At 42.0% G+C, this 17,670-nt stretch overlaps 1 protein-coding gene and 1 non-coding gene across 2 annotated transcripts in view; one reads left to right on the top strand and one right to left on the bottom strand.

Moving 5' to 3' along the window:
• LOC129481632 (septin-7-like) overlaps nucleotides 1-17,670 on the bottom strand; it is a gene marked incomplete at its 3' end in the record, with an annotated part of 93,936 nt that overhangs the window by 11,783 nt on the left and 64,483 nt on the right.
• Nucleotides 505-581, top strand: TRNAI-AAU (transfer RNA isoleucine (anticodon AAU)). Its single transcript has one exon. It is a non-coding gene; the product is annotated as a tRNA-Ile (tRNA).

Below are 17,670 nucleotides of genomic sequence, written 5' to 3' on the forward strand. Positions count from 1 at the left end.
TCACTGAAGGTATTAGCTCCTTCTTCACTCATTTTCCTTCCTTTTCAAACTTGTGCAAATCATAGGAACTGCTTGAGCTCATTTCCAGGAGTTGACTCTTAAAGTGGAAGAACTTGTGGCACTTTCCTCTGTCGCAGATGCACAATCTAAACATTAAGTCAAATGCCTTAGAAAGCCTAAAATGAGCATGAAATAAAAATATTTACTCATAGTCCCTTCTCCTTTGATCTTGCTTGAATTTTTCCCTTGACTTGAGTTCCCATGAGGCAACGAGGCTCCAAGCCAAATACAGTGAGGTTATGAAGAGCAAGAGAAAAAGACTGGCAAATCAGTGCTTCCATCAAAGCTGCTATTCACTGTCTGAGTGGCTGTGAGTGGAATCAAAGGCCAAACAAAAATCCAAGAAATGAAAAACTTTTTTTTCTTTAATTAAAAGGAAAATCTAAATTCTACCACAAATACCAAGGTATACTCTGATAGAAGGAAATCAAAGACAGTTTTCAGGGACTCTGTGGCTTAGTTGGTTAAAGTGCCTGTCTAATAAACAGGTTGATCCTGGGTTCAAATCCCAGCGTGGGCCTTGACTGGCAACGTGGGCAGGACTTCCTGCCCACTCTCTTAAAACTTGAGATTTTCTGCCGTTCCTTTCTACCATCGGGGATCCTCCGCCCCTGATTTTGGATGTAATAGGTGGTATCCAAAGGCTTTGGAAACAAACTGGAACTGTACATCCTCCCAACATAGGGCTACGTAAAAATAGCAAAGAGCTGGACTATAATTATAGTATCCTGCCCTTTTTTTTTTTTTTTTTGCTTAAAAAATGATAAGCCATATCTTCCAATGGGATTTTCTGTGTAATGTCGTTTCAAGTATTCCGATTTTATATAAAGAGTTAAGAACAATGAATTGAAGTTTAGAGAGGGAATGTATACTGTGGGCATGGATTTTAATGCAATACTGGCCAGTTCTCTTGTTATTATAATTCAACGATAGGTATGTGAAGAGTTAGAATGTCTTCAATTCTCCAAATTTGTAAAATGTCAATTATGAATTATCTGTAATTATGAATGCCAATTATAGATACTACAGTTATATGTATTATGAATGTCTATTTAATAGTGATGAAGGCCAGCTATATAATTTACAGGCCCAGTGTAAAATGAAAATACAGGGCCCCTTATTCAAAAAGCAGGGGCAAGTGTCATCAAAGGTGCTAAAATACAAAGCTTTTTCCTTTCAGTCGCTCTTTGTTCGGCCTGTCACGGTATTTTTCATTTTCTGTCTAATGTCACTCTAATTAAGAAAAAATAAAATAAAATTGTAAGTATCAAAATGAATTTTACAGTTCATCTTTATTTCACACATCAAAATTCATGAGGCATTATGATTGCTTTATTACATGTGGAGAAGCAAAGGAAATCAGACATGAAATTCCTTTGCTCATGTGCCATGTTCTTTTGCTCCCCCGAATATCAATCACTAAACATAAATTAAGAGACGCAGTTCATATGAAATTTTAAGACTGCAAAGGTAGATCGCTGGTAGATTCTCCTCTAAAAGGAAAACTTGCCAAAACCCAGAATTGAACCAGTGTCCTTTAGATGTTCAGTCTAATGCCCTGCTAACCGAGCTATCTCAGCTTACTGCAGACTAGAAACTTTATTCAATTTCTCTTTCAATACTTCGATTGTTTCCAACTTTTTAGTTTTCAGGTTTCTTAAGTGCTTTTATTATACAATGTATTTACCCACTAAGAAAGACTTAGAACTTATTGACTCCTATGTGTGATGGCTGAATAGAATTCCTTGGCAGTGTGGGATGGATACGTGGAGGAGGGAGACAGAAGATAAGTGACAGGAATTAAGAAAAAAAAAAAACTTCCTGCCCTTCCACATCGTATTGGTTGAGCCAGACACAACAAAGAAAATTTTAAAAATAATAATAAAAATAAAAAATAAATGTGGTGGCGTTCTTTGTTTTTCTCTTCTTTTTGTCTTTGATAGTCCTTAAAGATGTGGAGAATTGGAACCCACGGTTAATTTCCATTAATGTGTGGTCAGGTTTCTGTCTCCTACTGATGATTTCGAGTGATCTATTGATCCTTTGTTTTATCCTCTTCCATCTAGTCTTTGCCATAGTCTTTTGCCCTGGGTGGTGCAGAAGTTTATGGCGTACAAATGGAGTAGCACTAAAGGGAGTCCTTTGGATCATGTATACAATTAAAGTGTGTGACAAAAGACGGGGTGGTTGTTGGTGAGTAGCTAAAGAGCAGCAACGTTTTCAGGAAATGAAACCGAGACAGCACACATTTTAAGTATGCATTCTGCCACTGAGCAACACTCTCGTGATAGCCAAGCTCTCTTGGAGATACATCTTGATATATCTCCAAAGGCATAAAATGCAGTAATTTGAACCTCATCAAAAATTTAAAAATCCTTGTTCATGTTTCAGGCATATAGCTCAGTGGTAGAGCACGTGCTTTGCATGTATGGGGTCCAGAGTTCAATGCCCAGCACTTCCATGGTTTTGTTTATTCGATTTCCCCAAGTACTTTTATACCACACATACCTTCAGTAACGCAGTGCGGAATTCTCTCTCCTACTTTATGCCTTCAGTTCCTTTTTTTTTTTTTTAAACTACTCACACAGAAGTTAAGCATGATTTCTGTGATAGCAGAAAGAAGAAATAAAAGAAAAAAATGCTTATTCAACATCATGAATGCAATAACACTTACCAGCTTTTCACCTATTCTTTCTTTCTACAATGTTACTTAGGAGAACGAAGAGAAACAAAGAAGAAGAAAAAAAAATAAACTTGTGGACTTTTTTTTTGCCATAATAGCTAATCCTAAAGACACTAGCAGTGGGAATTATTAGGTGTTATCCTAAAGACACTAGCAGTGGGGAAAATTAGGATGGTTTTCCAGCCATCCCAGGAAAAACACTTTGGATAACAAATCGAATGCCTTGGACACAGACTATTTATAGACCTTTATCACGTACCTGGAATAGAACACATAAATTTGAATAAGGGCTTGCATCTCATGAAGGAGCTTGAAAAAAGAAAAAAAGTAAAGAAGGTCCCACCACCAACGTGCTTTAATTTTGAAGACAAAATAATGTTCATTACCTGTGATGGAGAACATTTGTCTTTTGGATAAATTCAAGTGATGGAGATAAATTTTTCCTCTCTTCCTTCTTCCTTCTATCCAGTTTTCTAATCCAGAGCTTCTGCATCCACTAATAGGTGTCCCAGGTTCCTAGAAGTGTGCCTGTCTATGATATATACCCTCTTTTTTTTTTTCAGACTCATTATGGAAGTGATGAAAGCATCCCAGGGACAAAACAGCTATGAACTATGCTCTTCCCCTGCTGGCCAATCCAATTCTATTAGCTCTGTGCTATCCAGGACTTCCTAGCATTTTTTCATTTATTGATGGCACTGTGAACATTGATGGCACTTTGAAAGCTGGAGGGCTCTCCAGCTTTATTCTTTGGAACATCTATATGCACAGCAAGCTTTCTTGTTGTGATAGCTTTGCTCAGTCACCCATCCTGGCTTTGCTGTCCTGCGTTTGCTGTTGCCCTGTTTATTCCTCTAGTCTGGGAAAATGTCAATTGATTAAAGTTAATAAAATTTTGAAGCTTTTTAAAAAAAAATCCTTTGTGAACATAGTCCTTAAGGGAGGATTAGAGATGAAGGTGTGGAACCAAAATTGAGGACAATCTCAGAGCTCGTGATGCATTAACGAGGATTGAGAGTCAGCTGGAAAATGGATGTTGTTACAGCGTCTGACAAATACAGTGTGAATTCAACTTGCCGAAGGCTGCCTCTGGACTGAGGGGCACTTTATCTGAGTCAGTATTGCAAGAGAAAGCAGAAGTGTGGCAAAAATGGCTCATTCGGAAGAACTCTGGACTAAAGATCTAGACTAAAATCAGGGATCCTTCTCCATGACTGAACAGCCCTCAATGTTGGAAATTTCTGCTTTTTTGCTGGTGGAGGAAAGTAGCTTTCATGCAGTTTGCTTGTGAATGGAGCTTGGAGCAGGCTAACAGGAATGGGAAAGTCTGAGGATAAGAAACTGTGTCATTTGGACTGTAATCTTAGTGTCTTAGTATACTGTTATAAGTATATTAGGATACTGTTAGCTGCCAAACAGTATCCAATTCAGTGATTTCATGAAAGTAGAGGAATGTAATCTGGCGATCTTTATCCAACCAACAGAAAATGAAACCAACAAACTGAAAACAAAGTGATATTTTATATATAAGCCAACAGGACCCGATTGCGGGCGGCGGGGGTAGCTCAGTGGTAGAGCGTGTGTTTATCATGTATGAGACCCCGGGTTCAGCACCCAGCTCTTCCAGCCATTCATTTTCTTCATTCTCCTTTCTCATTCTTTGCATGTGTTTGTCACGTTTCCCCTGCTCCTATAAAAAGAGGAGAGTGTCAAATGTGTTGCTTTTAATACTGTGTTATTTATTCGGGCAGTAATCTGTGGCTTTTTATAAAACTTAGTGTGAGAAGAATATATTGCTAACGTGACTGAAACAAGCAGACATTGAAACGGGGGCACAGATTACTCCACAAGGAGTTCTTCTTTATATTTTTTCCAGACACAAATATCTCTTAAATTATGTTGATTAATATTAAAACTTTCCAGACTTGCATCAAAGCTGTGTGTGGGTCGTGGTATTATCATTTCTAACTATATGTAGATATTGACTTGTAGCCCAGCATAAACAAAATCATAAATAGATACATTTTCCATCAAGATCTCCTTGGCAGGAAGCACGAACCCTGCAGTCACATTACAGACCCATGCACTTTGAGTTCCGTTTGGCGGTATCACTATAGAGCCAGACTGAAAAAGAATGCAAATAAGAAAAAATAGGCGGCTCAGGGAAAATTTTCCTTGCATCTATGTTTTATGAGCATTAGGTCATCTAAGGCTGAGGAGCAGAAAATCTTGCCACTGGTTGCCTTACGCCTGCATCCTCAGGGCTCCTCCAACCGCCTCCTCTGCCTCTGAGAATTGAATTGTGAGCAACAGAGGGGCTGGGCGTCAGGTCCCAAGTTTTTGTGGGTGAGTTAGTAGGTAAAGGTTGTCTAAATGTAAGGTGGCACTCAACGATTTGCCTCACGAACGCTTAAAACATAATTTAGATAACTGAAGACAGCCAGCTCTCGTTCTCTGGAATAGCTTACAGTCTACAGCAAGCGATCTACCAATAGGTTTTAAAAGTAAGGTCTTGGCTGGGCACGGTGGCTCACGCCTGCAATCCCAACACTTTGGGAGGCCTTGGTGGGTGGATCACCTCAGGTCAGGAGTTCGAGACCAGCCTGGCCAAAATGGTGTAAACCTCTTCTCTACTAAAAATTTAAAAACTAGCCGGACGTGGTGCCCAGCGCCTGTAATCCCAGCTACTCGGGAGGCTAGGCGGAAGAATCGATTGAACCTGGGAGGTGGAGGTTGTGGTGAGCTGAGATCGCACCCCTCCAGCCTGGGCGACAAAGAGAGACTCCGTCTCAAAAAAAAAAAAAGAAAAAACTTAGGTCTTGGGTTTTGGCAGCAGTTATTTTTATTGCACGTTAAATCGACTTTCACAGGAAATGTACACAAAATATGTAATAGAAGACACCAGATAACTCCCCACTGTTCCCCAAACCAAAACATCTAGCTGAAGTAAAAATCTCAGAAGCATTGCCAAATAGCATATTTAAATTCTTTGCCGTCTACATCTCCTCGATGAACTTCAGGGTTTTTTGTTCTTGACTCTTTAAATGAATTAATAATACTTCACACATCACTGTACCAAAGGTTCCAAAGGCCGGTGTGGCCAAAGGTGTGTGGATGAGGAATGGGACTAGATAAAGTTGCTTGAATTTCTAGAAAGAAACACTTGTTAAAGCGTCAGTAAAAATCATGGTATATCATTGTTCTGCACGTTCTTTTCCGTACAAATCGTGTGTTGGTGAATGTATCAAAATCGATACCAGTTTTCTTTGTCAAAGCCTTTGCATGCTACCTTTTGTATTAGAAAATGATATTTTAAACGTGAAGTTGAAATTCCAAATATAGCATCAAATTACCTTCGTTTGAAAACACCAACAGCATGCTCCTCCTACTTTCTTAAGGAGCAGGAGAGGGAGCAGGGATGAATCACAAGTTCAGTTTTCTCTGAGACCCAAACCCAGGACAGAGGTTTTAACCAGCTAAGTCACAGAGTCCCCTGGCAGGGCTATCCCCATCAGGTATGTTCCAGTCATGGTGCTGTCTGAATTATTTCTGGGCAAAGACAAAATGATAGAACTTCTTTCTCTTTGACCCTCATTTTCTTGACTCCTGATTGGCCCACAGAGTCACCAAATTAGTGAAAAACAGCTTGGATCACCTTCCATTTTGCCAAGCATGGATTCTCAGGGCATCTTTTACCTCTTGCTGTTTATAACCCCACAGTATTTCGTGTGGAGCCCTCAACACATCTCTCAGGCAGCTATCGAAAACCATGAAGGACAAAACGTCCCCATGAAGCAGTAGGACTCTGGCCATTGTAATCCATGAGGAAATCCATATTTTGGACACCCCTTTCCAAGAAAAGGGAATAGCTAAGCCCTATGACCTCAAAGCTTCACCCACTAACAAACCTGGCCAACGTTAACTCACTTGGCTTCAGGCTGGAGCTCCAGTGTGTTTCTCTTTCTCCAGGTAGTCTCCACCCTATCACAGATTTCCTACACCATTGCACCAGGGCCCCTGGATTTTCACTGCTTCTGGCTGTCCACACAATTAGAAATGCTAGGAGGAGAGTACAAAAGAGCAGAACTCAGAAAGTTGTCTGGGGAAATCTAGATCCAGGTGGAAGAAGAAAACAAGTCCCAAATGAAAACCTATGTGTGCGTTTCCACGCTACCCACAGAGGGGTCTGTACGGCTTTGTTCTGGATTCCCATTGTAACTTGAAGGGAAACTTTCACAATGTCTGGAGCCCTTGATGTCCTGCAAATGAAGGATGAGGATGTCCTTAAGTTCCTTGCAGCAAGAACCCTCTTAGGAGGCACCATTCTTTACTTCCAAATGGAACAGTACATCTATAAAAGGAAAAGTGATGGCATGTACGTCAGAAATCTGAAGAGGACATGAAAGAAGCTTCTGCTGGCAGCTCATGCCATTGTTGCCATTGAAAACCCTGCTGAAGTCAGTGTTATATCCTCCAGGAATACTGGCCAGAGGGCCATGCTGAAGTTTGCTGCTGCCACTGGAGTCACTCCAGTTGCTTCACTCCTGGAAACTTCACTAACCAGATCCAAGCAGCCTTCCAGGAAGCACAGCTTCTTGTGGTTACTGACCCCAGGGTTGACCACCAGCCTTTCACAGAGGCATCTTATGTTAACCTACCTACCATCGCTCTGTGTAACACAGATCCTCCTCTGCACTATGTGGACATTGCTATTCCATGCAACAACAAAGGAGCTCACTCGTGGGTTTGATGTGGTGGATGCTGTCCCCAGAAGTTCGGCGCATACCTGGCACCATTTCCCGTGAACACCCGTGGGAGGCTATGCCTGATCCCTGCTTCTAAAGAGATCCTGAAGAGATTGAAAAAGAACAGCAGGCTGCTGCTGAAAAGGCTGTGACCAAAGAGGAATTTCAGGGTGAATGGACTGCTCCAGCTCCTGAGTTCACTGCTACTCAGCCTGAGGTTGCAGACAGGTCTGAAGGCATGCAGGTGTCCTCTGCGTCTACCCAACAGTTATCTACTGAAGACTAGAGCACTAAGCCTGCCACAGAAGACTGGTCTGCAGCTCACACTGCTCAGGCCACTAAATGGGTAGAAGCAACCACTGAATGATCTTAAGCTGTTCTTGCACAGGCTCTTAGACAACATGGAAATAAGGTTGATGGAAAATAAACATCAGTTTCTAAAAGGAAAGGAAGAAAAAAGAAAGAAAGAGAAAGAAAGAAAAAGAAAAAGAAAGAAGAAAGAAAAAAGAAAGAAAGAAAAGAAAGAGAAAGAAAGAAGAAAGAAAAGAAAGAAGAAAGAAAGAAAGAGAAAGAAAGAAAGAGAGAAAGAAAGAAAGAGAAAGGAAGGAAGGAAAAGAAAAGAAAAGAAAAAAGAAAAGAAATAGAATAAAGAAAACCTAAGTGTATGCTGTCACAGTGACTGCTTTGGCAAACTCTTCAGTGGATCATCATGATCAGGAAACTCAGCAGCGACTTTGTCTCAGGGAAGCTGCAGTTCCGTTCCTGACACCTACAAAGAAACACATAGAAGGCATTTAAGTTTAAGTGACTTAAACTTATGTTACAGCCTCCTTAGTCTTACCCCATGCTCCTGGAGAGATTCCGAAACCTCAACAATCATAATGCCACAAATAATAGACACTTTCTTCCTGTTGTTAAATTTTGGGGTGTCCAAATATGTCCACATAGATTTTAGGAGGTAATCCTAAACCTTTGTGTCTTCTCTTTTACTTTTAACTTTCGCTCTAATATTTTTCTTATTTGTGCAAAATCTGTATCTTCCTGAATATGTGAATAAATTATGTATCAACTTCTTGGTTCCTTCCCAACTTTTGTCTCCTGTCCCAGCCCCCGCTAGAATTAACTGAGTGAGTCTCAGTTGGGGCTGGAAAGTCAGAGATCGGCGTTTAGAGGCAAGGCGACATTTATAACATAGCCAACCAGAAGCAACCTCCAATAAAGAGTCAAAAGGTTTCAGACTGGAATGCAGTGTTTCCTGAGCCTGAGGAGCTGCCCTAAGAACTTGACTAGTATAGCCGTTTGTAGCTTACAGCTCTATAGTGGACTGATAATCACCGGATAGGGGAAAGATGGGGATCTTTACAATTGAAAGGTCTCCCTCAGATGATTATCACCCAGGCTTGAGAATGCCAACCTAGAAAGTGAAGCTGCAGGAACTGTAGTGAGCTGAGTTCCGGGGGGGGGGAATTTAGCTAGGAGGAAGCAGTGGAACCGAATCAACGGGAATGGGAGAAAGTGGAGGTGACGGTCACGAGAGATGGTGAAGAAAACGAGTGGGGAGATAGGAGGAGGCAGGTGGTTGCAGAAGATCTGGCTTGAAGCCAGATCTTTACGGAGGCCTAAGATTTGGATGGCCCTGAAAGTGCCCACATTGCCACTGTCTCCTCGGCTCCTCTATAATGTTTTGTTTTGTTTTGAGACGGAGTGTCACTCTGTCGCCCAGGCTGCAGTGCAGTGGCGGAATCTCGACTCACTGCAACCTCCGCCTCCCGAGTAGCTGGGATTACAGGCGAGCGCCACCGCGCCCAGCTATTTTCCTATTTGTAATAGAGACAGGGCTTCACCACAGTTTCAAGCTCCTGGACTCAGGTGATCCGCCCACCTCGGCCTCCCAATGTGCTGGGATTACAGGGGTGAGCCGCCGCGCCCGGCCCCTCGTCTCCTCTTTGGCTGTAGGAAACCAGAAGGTCTTTTCCTCCCAAAGGTGGTGAACAACAAGCTTCTGTTCCACAGGAAAACATAACCCTTTTTGTCCAAGACTGACACTGCTTTGAGAGCGACCAAGCGGCTTTTTCCATCTCTGAAAATAATTTTCTCAACTGTGGATTTTGAAAGCCTCGGAGTTTCGCCAGAAGCATCTTTCTTTGGAACAAAATTCTAAACATTCCTTCTTTAGAGAAAGCTGGGATCACAGCGCTCCCATGACTAGTAATAGGACCTACCTTTTGCCACACAACCAAGATTCTGTGAGTGGTGGAAATGTAGGGTAGAATGACAACAGGAAAGTGAGAAAGAAAATTTTCTCCAGAGTCTGTAGTCTGTCAGATATAGGTAGAGTGAGGGTGGCAGGGAGGAGAGAAATCTAATGGATGTTTTCCAAGGGCGATTTTTTTTTTCCTCTCTTTCTTTTTTTCTCTCCCTGACTTCTGACTTTTTTTTTTTTTTTTTTGAGATAGAGTCTTGCTCTGTCGCCCAGGCTGGAGTGCAGTGGCGCAGTCTTGGCTCCCTGCAAGCTCCGCCTCCCGGGTTCACACTATTCTCCTGCCTCAGCCTCCTGAGTAGCTGGGACTACAGGCACCCGCCACCACGCCTGGCTAAATTTTTGTATTTTCAGTAGAGACGGGGTTTCACCGTCTTAGCCAGGATGGTCTCCATCTCCTGACCTCGTGATCCACCCTCCTCAGCATCCCAAAGTGCTGGGATTACAGGCGTGAGCCACCTGACTTCTTTATAGTCATGAGAAAGGGCAGCAAAGGAGAACGAGTCTTCTATGGCCGGCATGACTGTTGCTTCACTGTCAGGGGATCTTGAATAAGCAGCTTCTCTATTTCAGTAAATGACTATAAAGCTGTGCTGAAGCAGTCAGGTTGGGAGGCAGAAGGACTGTTAGGACCCATAGTACAAATGAATGAGTACCAAATGGCTTACCTTAGCTGTGAGTAGGAAAAACACAAGCTAGGGTATGCACAAAGAAAGAAGAAAAGACTGAAACAAAGTATTCAAAGACTGAAAGGAAATGTTCAAAGATATATAGGAAAACGTTTGTGGAGGTGCTGGGGATCAAACCTAGGGCCTCATGAATGCTGAGCATGCACTCTACCATGGAGCTACACCCCCACTTGGCGTTGACCTATTTTACTGATTTATTATATACTGTTGTCTAAAGGTGAGGGCTTAGGGCATGATAGGTTAAAGTCCGCTATGTTTAACTTCTGCTTCTGAAACTTCTGAATGGAATCTTGTCTTGATGCTGTGTCAAGAGGAGAAAGGCATTCTGGACCAAAAGACCCTTGAATCCTCCCACAGCCATCATCTATTTCAAGGACTGCTTTTAGCCAACTGTCTGTGTCAGTTTCCGTCCACCTGGAGCGAAGTCCCAAGATTGAATCTTCTGTCTTCAGATTCTCTCCTTTTTTAAAAAAAAAAAAACCTTCTCTGCCTATGAAGCTGCCAACACACACACACACACACACACACACACACACACACACACACACGGCAGTGCCGGAGAATATAAAGACTAGTTCTGTGAGTGCTGCAGGGGAAATGTAGATCCAGGTGAGGAGATAAGATGTTAATGCACAAAAGTCAACTAAAAACGAATTTAAAACTTAAAATTAAGCCCCTAAACTGTAAAATTCCTTGAAGAAAACAGGGGGAAATCTTCTTGACATTGGTCTAGGCAATGATTTCTTGAGTACGACACCAAAAGCACAGGCAACAAAACCAAAAATGGACAAGTGAGACTATAGCCAACTAAAAAGCTTCTTCACAGCAACGAAAACAATCGACAGAGGAGAAAGGCAGTCTATGGAATGGGTGAAAATATTTGCAAATCATTTATCTGTAAGGGGTTAATCTACAAAATAAATTTTTTAAACTGCTACAAGTCAATAGCCAAACACACACACACAGACACACACACACAAACTTAAAATCCCAAATAACCTGATTTTAAAATGAGCACTTGAATAGACATATCTCCAAAGAAGACATACAGCTAGCCACTAGATATGTGAAGAGGTTATCTTAACATCACTAATCATCAGGGAAATGCAAATCAAAACCACAATAGATACCACCTCACACCTATTAGGATGTCTATTATTGAAAAAAAAAAAAACTCGAAAGAGAAGTGTTAGCAAAGACGTGGAGAAATTGGAACCCTTCTACGCTGTTGGTATGCAAAATGATGCCACCGCTATGGACAATAGTATAGAGTTTCCTCAAAAGATAAAAATAGAATTACCATATGATCCAGCAATCCCACTTCTGGGTATATGTCCCAAAAAAATCGAAACCAGAATCTCAGAGAAACATATGCACTCCCATGTTCGCTGCAGCATTATTCACAATAACCAAGGAAACAACCCAAATGTCCATTGACAGAGTGAACCAAGAAAATATGGTATCTACATACAATGGAATATTATTCAGCCTTTTATAAAAAAGAAATTCTGCCATTTGCACCAACACGAATGATTAACCTGGAGAACATTATGGTAAGTGAAATAAGCCAGTCACAGAAGGACAAATATTTCATGATTCCACTTGTACGAAGTATCTAAAATAGTCAAACTCATAAAAGCAGAGAACAGAATAGTGGTTGTCAGGGACCAGTGGCAGAGAGAAATGGGAAGTTGTTGCTCGGTGAGTTAAAATGTTAGTTATGAAACATGAATAAGTTCTGGAGATCTATTGCACACCATAGTTCCTTCAGTTAACAATACTATAATGTATAGTTAAAAATTTGTTAAAAAGATAACTCTCACTTTTAAGTCTTCTTCCCACCCATGCTCATGAAAGAACACAAAGAAACTTGTGGAGTTGATAAATGTGTTTATTACCCTGATTGTGGAAATAGCATTATAAATGTATGCATATGTCCTCACTCATAAATTGCTTCCATTCAACACGTGTAGGGGTTTTGCATATATCAACTGTACTTCAATAAAGTTGTTAATAACTCCTGAAAAACAATCAAACAAGCAAAGAGAAGACGTTAATTTGCAACACTTGACAAAAACAAAGAGTGGCAAACGTGGCAGTTTTGCACACGCTTGCGTCCAACATCTGGGTTTAGAAATGTGGCAGCGGCTTCATCGGCTACTCTATAGCTCTGGTTTTTTTTGTTTTTGATTTTTTATAGAGACGGGATGGGGGGAGGGGGGAGGGTCGGTCTTCTCACTATGTTGTCCAGGCTGTTCTTGAACTCCTGGGCTTAAGAGATCCTCCCGCCTCGGCCTCCCAAAGTGCTCAGATTACAGGTGTTTGCTGACAAGCCTGGCTAGCTCTGGTTTTAAAGACAACACAAAAGAAGCCGAAGGCAGAGGACTCTTTCAGAGTAAATTTTTTTGAGCAAGGAGGAAAGCACAAAGAAAGCTGGTTTCAACCTAAGAAAAAATTTCGGCCTTTGTGAAACCCTCCTTACACCCGCACAAGTGAGAAAATTTGATCAGTCCCTGAAGTGCAGAAAGCAGACTCTTCCCTTCTTTAACTAAAATGTGGTGCGACTGTTTAATCCAGATACGAATTTTGGAGAACACTGTAAACCCGGCAGGGGCATAAGGGAGAGTACGGAGAAGTTTATCCCTAATCTACACGTTATGTTCTTACTATACTAGAAAGACAAGTGGCTGGGAACTGAAATGAGCTGAGGAGTGGACGGAAGCTGAGGAGTGGCTTTGAGAAGGAAGGAAGGGCTCTTGGCTCCGGAAAGGATGAAACTGGGTGGAGGGGAGAAGCAGCAGCGGAGAAGAAGGCAGACGAAAAATCGGGGATGCGTCTTTAAAGACGGATAGTATTGGGACAAGCGTGGAGGAAGAAAGCAGCCAAGCGCCACGTCTCTTCCAAGCTTTCTCTAGGCCCTGGGGAAGAGAGAAGGCTCTAGGTGAGTGGTTTCAAAGTGTATATCCCACAAAAGGACACGACTCGTTGTTGCCCAAGATTTTGTGGCTCTGAGAGTGCCTCACTGCGCTCTCCATTGCAGGAAACAGGCTGAGCATTGTCGAGGGCGTGTAGTTGAGTATTCCTGGAGCAGTAGCCCCTGGTATTGGAGGTTTGGGGAAAGTGACGTTCTATCAGTTCTCAGGTGGGAGCAGCCTGCAGCTTTGATACAGGCAGCAACAGTTTTTTTTGTGCTTCTTTTTTTTGTTTATTTTGGAGTGTTTGGGTTTAAAATACAAGAGAAAGAATGAGGAAGAAAGGTCAAGCAGTGACTGAATGTTCTGGGCTAGAGTGGATACCCACTAAAACCATCGTACTTCTGGCTAGTTCAGCTGGAAATGCATCAGGCCATTCATCCGGAAATTTAGGAATCACTATCCTGTTCTGATGTAGATACTTTCCATTTTCCCATGCTTCTTTTTGATGCATACTCAACAGGCTACTGAACCCAGCTTTCTCCTGGAGCAACCTGGAGAGTATTTGCGGTGCATTTTGCTATTTATATTCTCTCTTGTCTTAGCAGGTTTCTGAAGATCAAGATTTGAAAGGGCAAAGTCGGATTTGCAGAGAGCTATTCATTCAAGACTCTTCCCTGCTGTACTGTCAAATGGACGAACAAAACACTGACTTAAGGTATGAGGAGGATTGCACAGTGTTGAGAGTGCAAAAAGTGTCAAGTCAAAACATAGACATATTTTGGTCATAATGCAGATAAATTATTTTGGTAGAAATAAATTTTATTATTTTTTTATTTTATTTTATTTATTTATTTATTTTGAGACGGACTCTCGCTCTGTCGCCCATGCTGGAGTACAGTGGCGTGATCTCGGCTCACTGCAACCTCCGCCTCCCAGCATCAAGCGATTCTACTGCCTCAGCCTCCCAAGTAGCTGGGATTACAAGCCTCCGCCACTAACCCTGGCTAATTTTTGTATTTTTAGTAGAGACAGAGTTTCACCATGTTAGTCGGGCTGGTCTCAAACTCCTGACCCCAGGTGATCCGCCTGCCTCAGTTTCCCAAAGTGCTGGGATTACAGGCGTGAGCCACTGTGCCTGGCCATAAATTTATTAATATAAAAAATTATTGGTCTGGAGAAGTGGCTCATACCTCAAATCCCAGCACTTGGGAGGCCAAAGCAGGAGGATCAATTGAGTTCAGGAGTTGGGAGACCAGCCTGGTTAACAGAGTGAGAGCCTGTCTCTGCAAAAAAATAGAAAAATTAGCCAGGTATGGTGGTGCACACTTGTGGTCCCAGCTACACCAGAGGCTGAGGCAGGAGGATTGCTTGGGCCTAGGAGTTTGAGGCTGCAGTGACCCATGCTTGCAGTGCCACTTCACTCCAGCCTGGGTGACAGGGCGAGAGGTCAATTCAAAAAATAAATAAAATAAACTTTACTTTAAAAAAATTATTGAAAGGACAGCCAGAGTGACTCACGCCTGTGATCCTAGCATTTTGGGAGACCAAGACAGGAGAACTGAGTCCAGGAGTTTGTGCTCAAGTAATAACAATACTATCAGCACTCAATCTTGGTATCTTAAAACTTGACATTTAAATGAAATTTTAATTTGAGTCAGTTAAGAATAGAATATTCCACTTTTGCATAATTAACCATGAATTCACAGCAACAAATTGGAATTTATTTATTTTATTTTTATTATTATTTTTTGAGACAGTGTCTCACTATGTCACCCAGGCTGGGGTGCAGTGGCCTGATCTCAGCTCACTGCAACCTCCACCTCCTGGGTTCAAGTGATTCTCCTGTCTCAGCCTCCTGAGCAGCTGGGATTACATGCGCATGCCACCACACCCAGCTAATTCTTGTGTTTTTAGTAGAGAAGGAGTTTCACCATGTTGGCCAGACTGCTCTTGACCTCCTGACCCCAGGTGATCCACCCATCTCGGCCTCCCAAAATGCTGGGATTACAGGGGTGAGCCACCGTGCCCAGGCCAAATTGGAATTTAGCACCCACATTTATCTTAACTCAGTAGTTCCTAAGTGAAAGATTTGTAAGGCCAGGCACGGTGGCTCATGCCTGCAATCCCAGCACTTTGGGAGGCCGAGGTGGGAGGATCACAAAGTCAGGAGATCGAGAACATCCTGGCCAACATGGTGAAACTCCGTCTCTATTAAAATTACAAAAAAATTAGCTGGGTGTGGTGGCACGCACCTGTAGTCCTAGCTACTCAGGAGGCTAAGTAGGAGAATTGCTTGAATCCAGGAGGCAGAGCTTGCAGTGAGCTGAGATCACAGTTTGCACCATTGCACTCCAGCCTGGGCGACAGAGTGAGACATTTCAAAAAAAAAAAAAGAGCTTTGTTTGTATGTCAATCTAGGAACAGTTCACACCCGTCTCTACTTTGTACCACCCAAAAGGCTGATTTATGTGAATTTAATTTCACTTCAGAATTAAACTCCTATGCATATCTGTCTTTTTGTTTTGTTTCTTGTTTTGTTTGTTTGCCAAGAGACCGCATTTCTGTTTGTAGTTCACCCTGCTCAAGCAAGACATACATTCAGTTTTGTTTTCTCAGATGTGAGTAAATGCCACTTTTCCTCAGCAATATATGGGTCCTGTGAGATTTCTTAGAGGGCCCTGGCTCATTTTGCTGATAGGGTTGCCACACTCTTACTGTGATAATAGTGCATTCTTTGAGTACTTGTTTTTTTAATTCTGGACATCCTTCAAAACCATGAGCTTGAGTGAGTGTCCCAACCACATGAGTTCCAGGTTGTTGTAAATGAGCCTTTATCACTACATTCTGGTGAAAGTTTTTCCTACTAGGATTTGGATTTGTGACCTTCAGATTTTTGTGGAAATTTATTAACAAGGTTTGACTCTGGAGTTTTGAGAGCCCAAAAAAGTTTTGGATAGAAACTTCCTTTTCTTGGTAATATACTCTCGTTGATTGTGATTTCTTCCTCTTTTTCTTCTTCTCTTTCTCCTTCACCTTCTCCTCCTTGTACTCCTCCTTGTTTCTGCTTTTATTAACCAAGGTCTGGAACGATTTTATTTTTCTGTTTACCGTTTTATTTAAGATTGTGTGAGAGTAATAAGGAAATCGTAGAAATCAGAGAAAATGGCATAGGCCCTGTAAGTCATCATCTTTAGCGTGGATATTAACCAGTACAAGAACCCTGTTAGAGTTGCATTTGCTTTCTAGGGCAAAACCTTTGCTCTAAGTTTTTTTAAATACATGACTGTATCTTTTAAAAAAATCATTTTTATTTTATAAATAGAGTATAATTGTCAAACAGTCTTAGACTTACAGAAAAATTTAGAAGATATTAGAGTTCCCATATACCCTGCACCTAATACTCCTACTATTATGAGAGTCCTTACTATTAAGATGGTACTTTTCTGCCAGGTGCGGTGGCTCACGCCTGTAATCCCAGCACTTTGGGACGTCAAGGAGGGCAGACCACTTGAGGTCAGGAGTTCGAGACCAGCCTCACCAACATGGTGAAACCCCTTCTCTACTAAAAATACAAAAATTAGCCGGGCATGATGGCCTGCACCTGTAATCCTAGCTACTCGGGATGCTGAGGTAGGAGAATCGCTTGAACCCAGGAGGCGGAGATTGCGGTGAGCAGAGATTGTGCCACTGCACTCCAGCCTGAGAGACAGAGACTCAAAAAAAAAAAAATGCCAGGCACGGTGGTTCAGGCCTGTAATCCCAGCACTTTGGGAGGCCGAGGTGGGCGGATCACCTGAAGTCAGGAGTTTGAGACCAATCGGGCCAATATGATGAAATCCCGTCTCTACTAAAAAAAAATACAAAAATTAACCGGTTGTTACGGCGGGCGCCTGTAATCCCAGCTACTTGGGAGGCTGAGGCAGGAGAATTGCTTGACCCCAAGAGGCCAAGTTTTCAGTGAGCCGAAATCGTGCCACTGCACTCCGGCCTGAGTGACAGAGCAAGACTCTGTCTAAAAGAAAAAAAAAAAAGGTACTTTTATGTGTGTTTGTTAAATTCATGAAACAGGTAGGACAAGACCATAAATTGGAAAAACCAAGCCCATTCCAAATTATGAATGCCTCCGGTAGTACTTATGCCAGGGACAAAGTGCACTTTAATAGTCAGTACACAGGTTGCTCACTGGGTTGGGTTCTTGCTTTTTGTCAACATTCTCTTCATTTCAAGTTTCCAAAGGCTTTTTTTTTTAACCAGCTTGTAGAAAGCTCAAGGAAACATGCAGAAAGTGAAGATGTTTCCTGACAATAGAGCAAGGACA

Source organism: Symphalangus syndactylus, chromosome 5 (assembly GCF_028878055.3).
Source record: "Symphalangus syndactylus isolate Jambi chromosome 5, NHGRI_mSymSyn1-v2.1_pri, whole genome shotgun sequence".
Taxonomy (NCBI): domain Eukaryota; kingdom Metazoa; phylum Chordata; class Mammalia; order Primates; family Hylobatidae; genus Symphalangus; species Symphalangus syndactylus.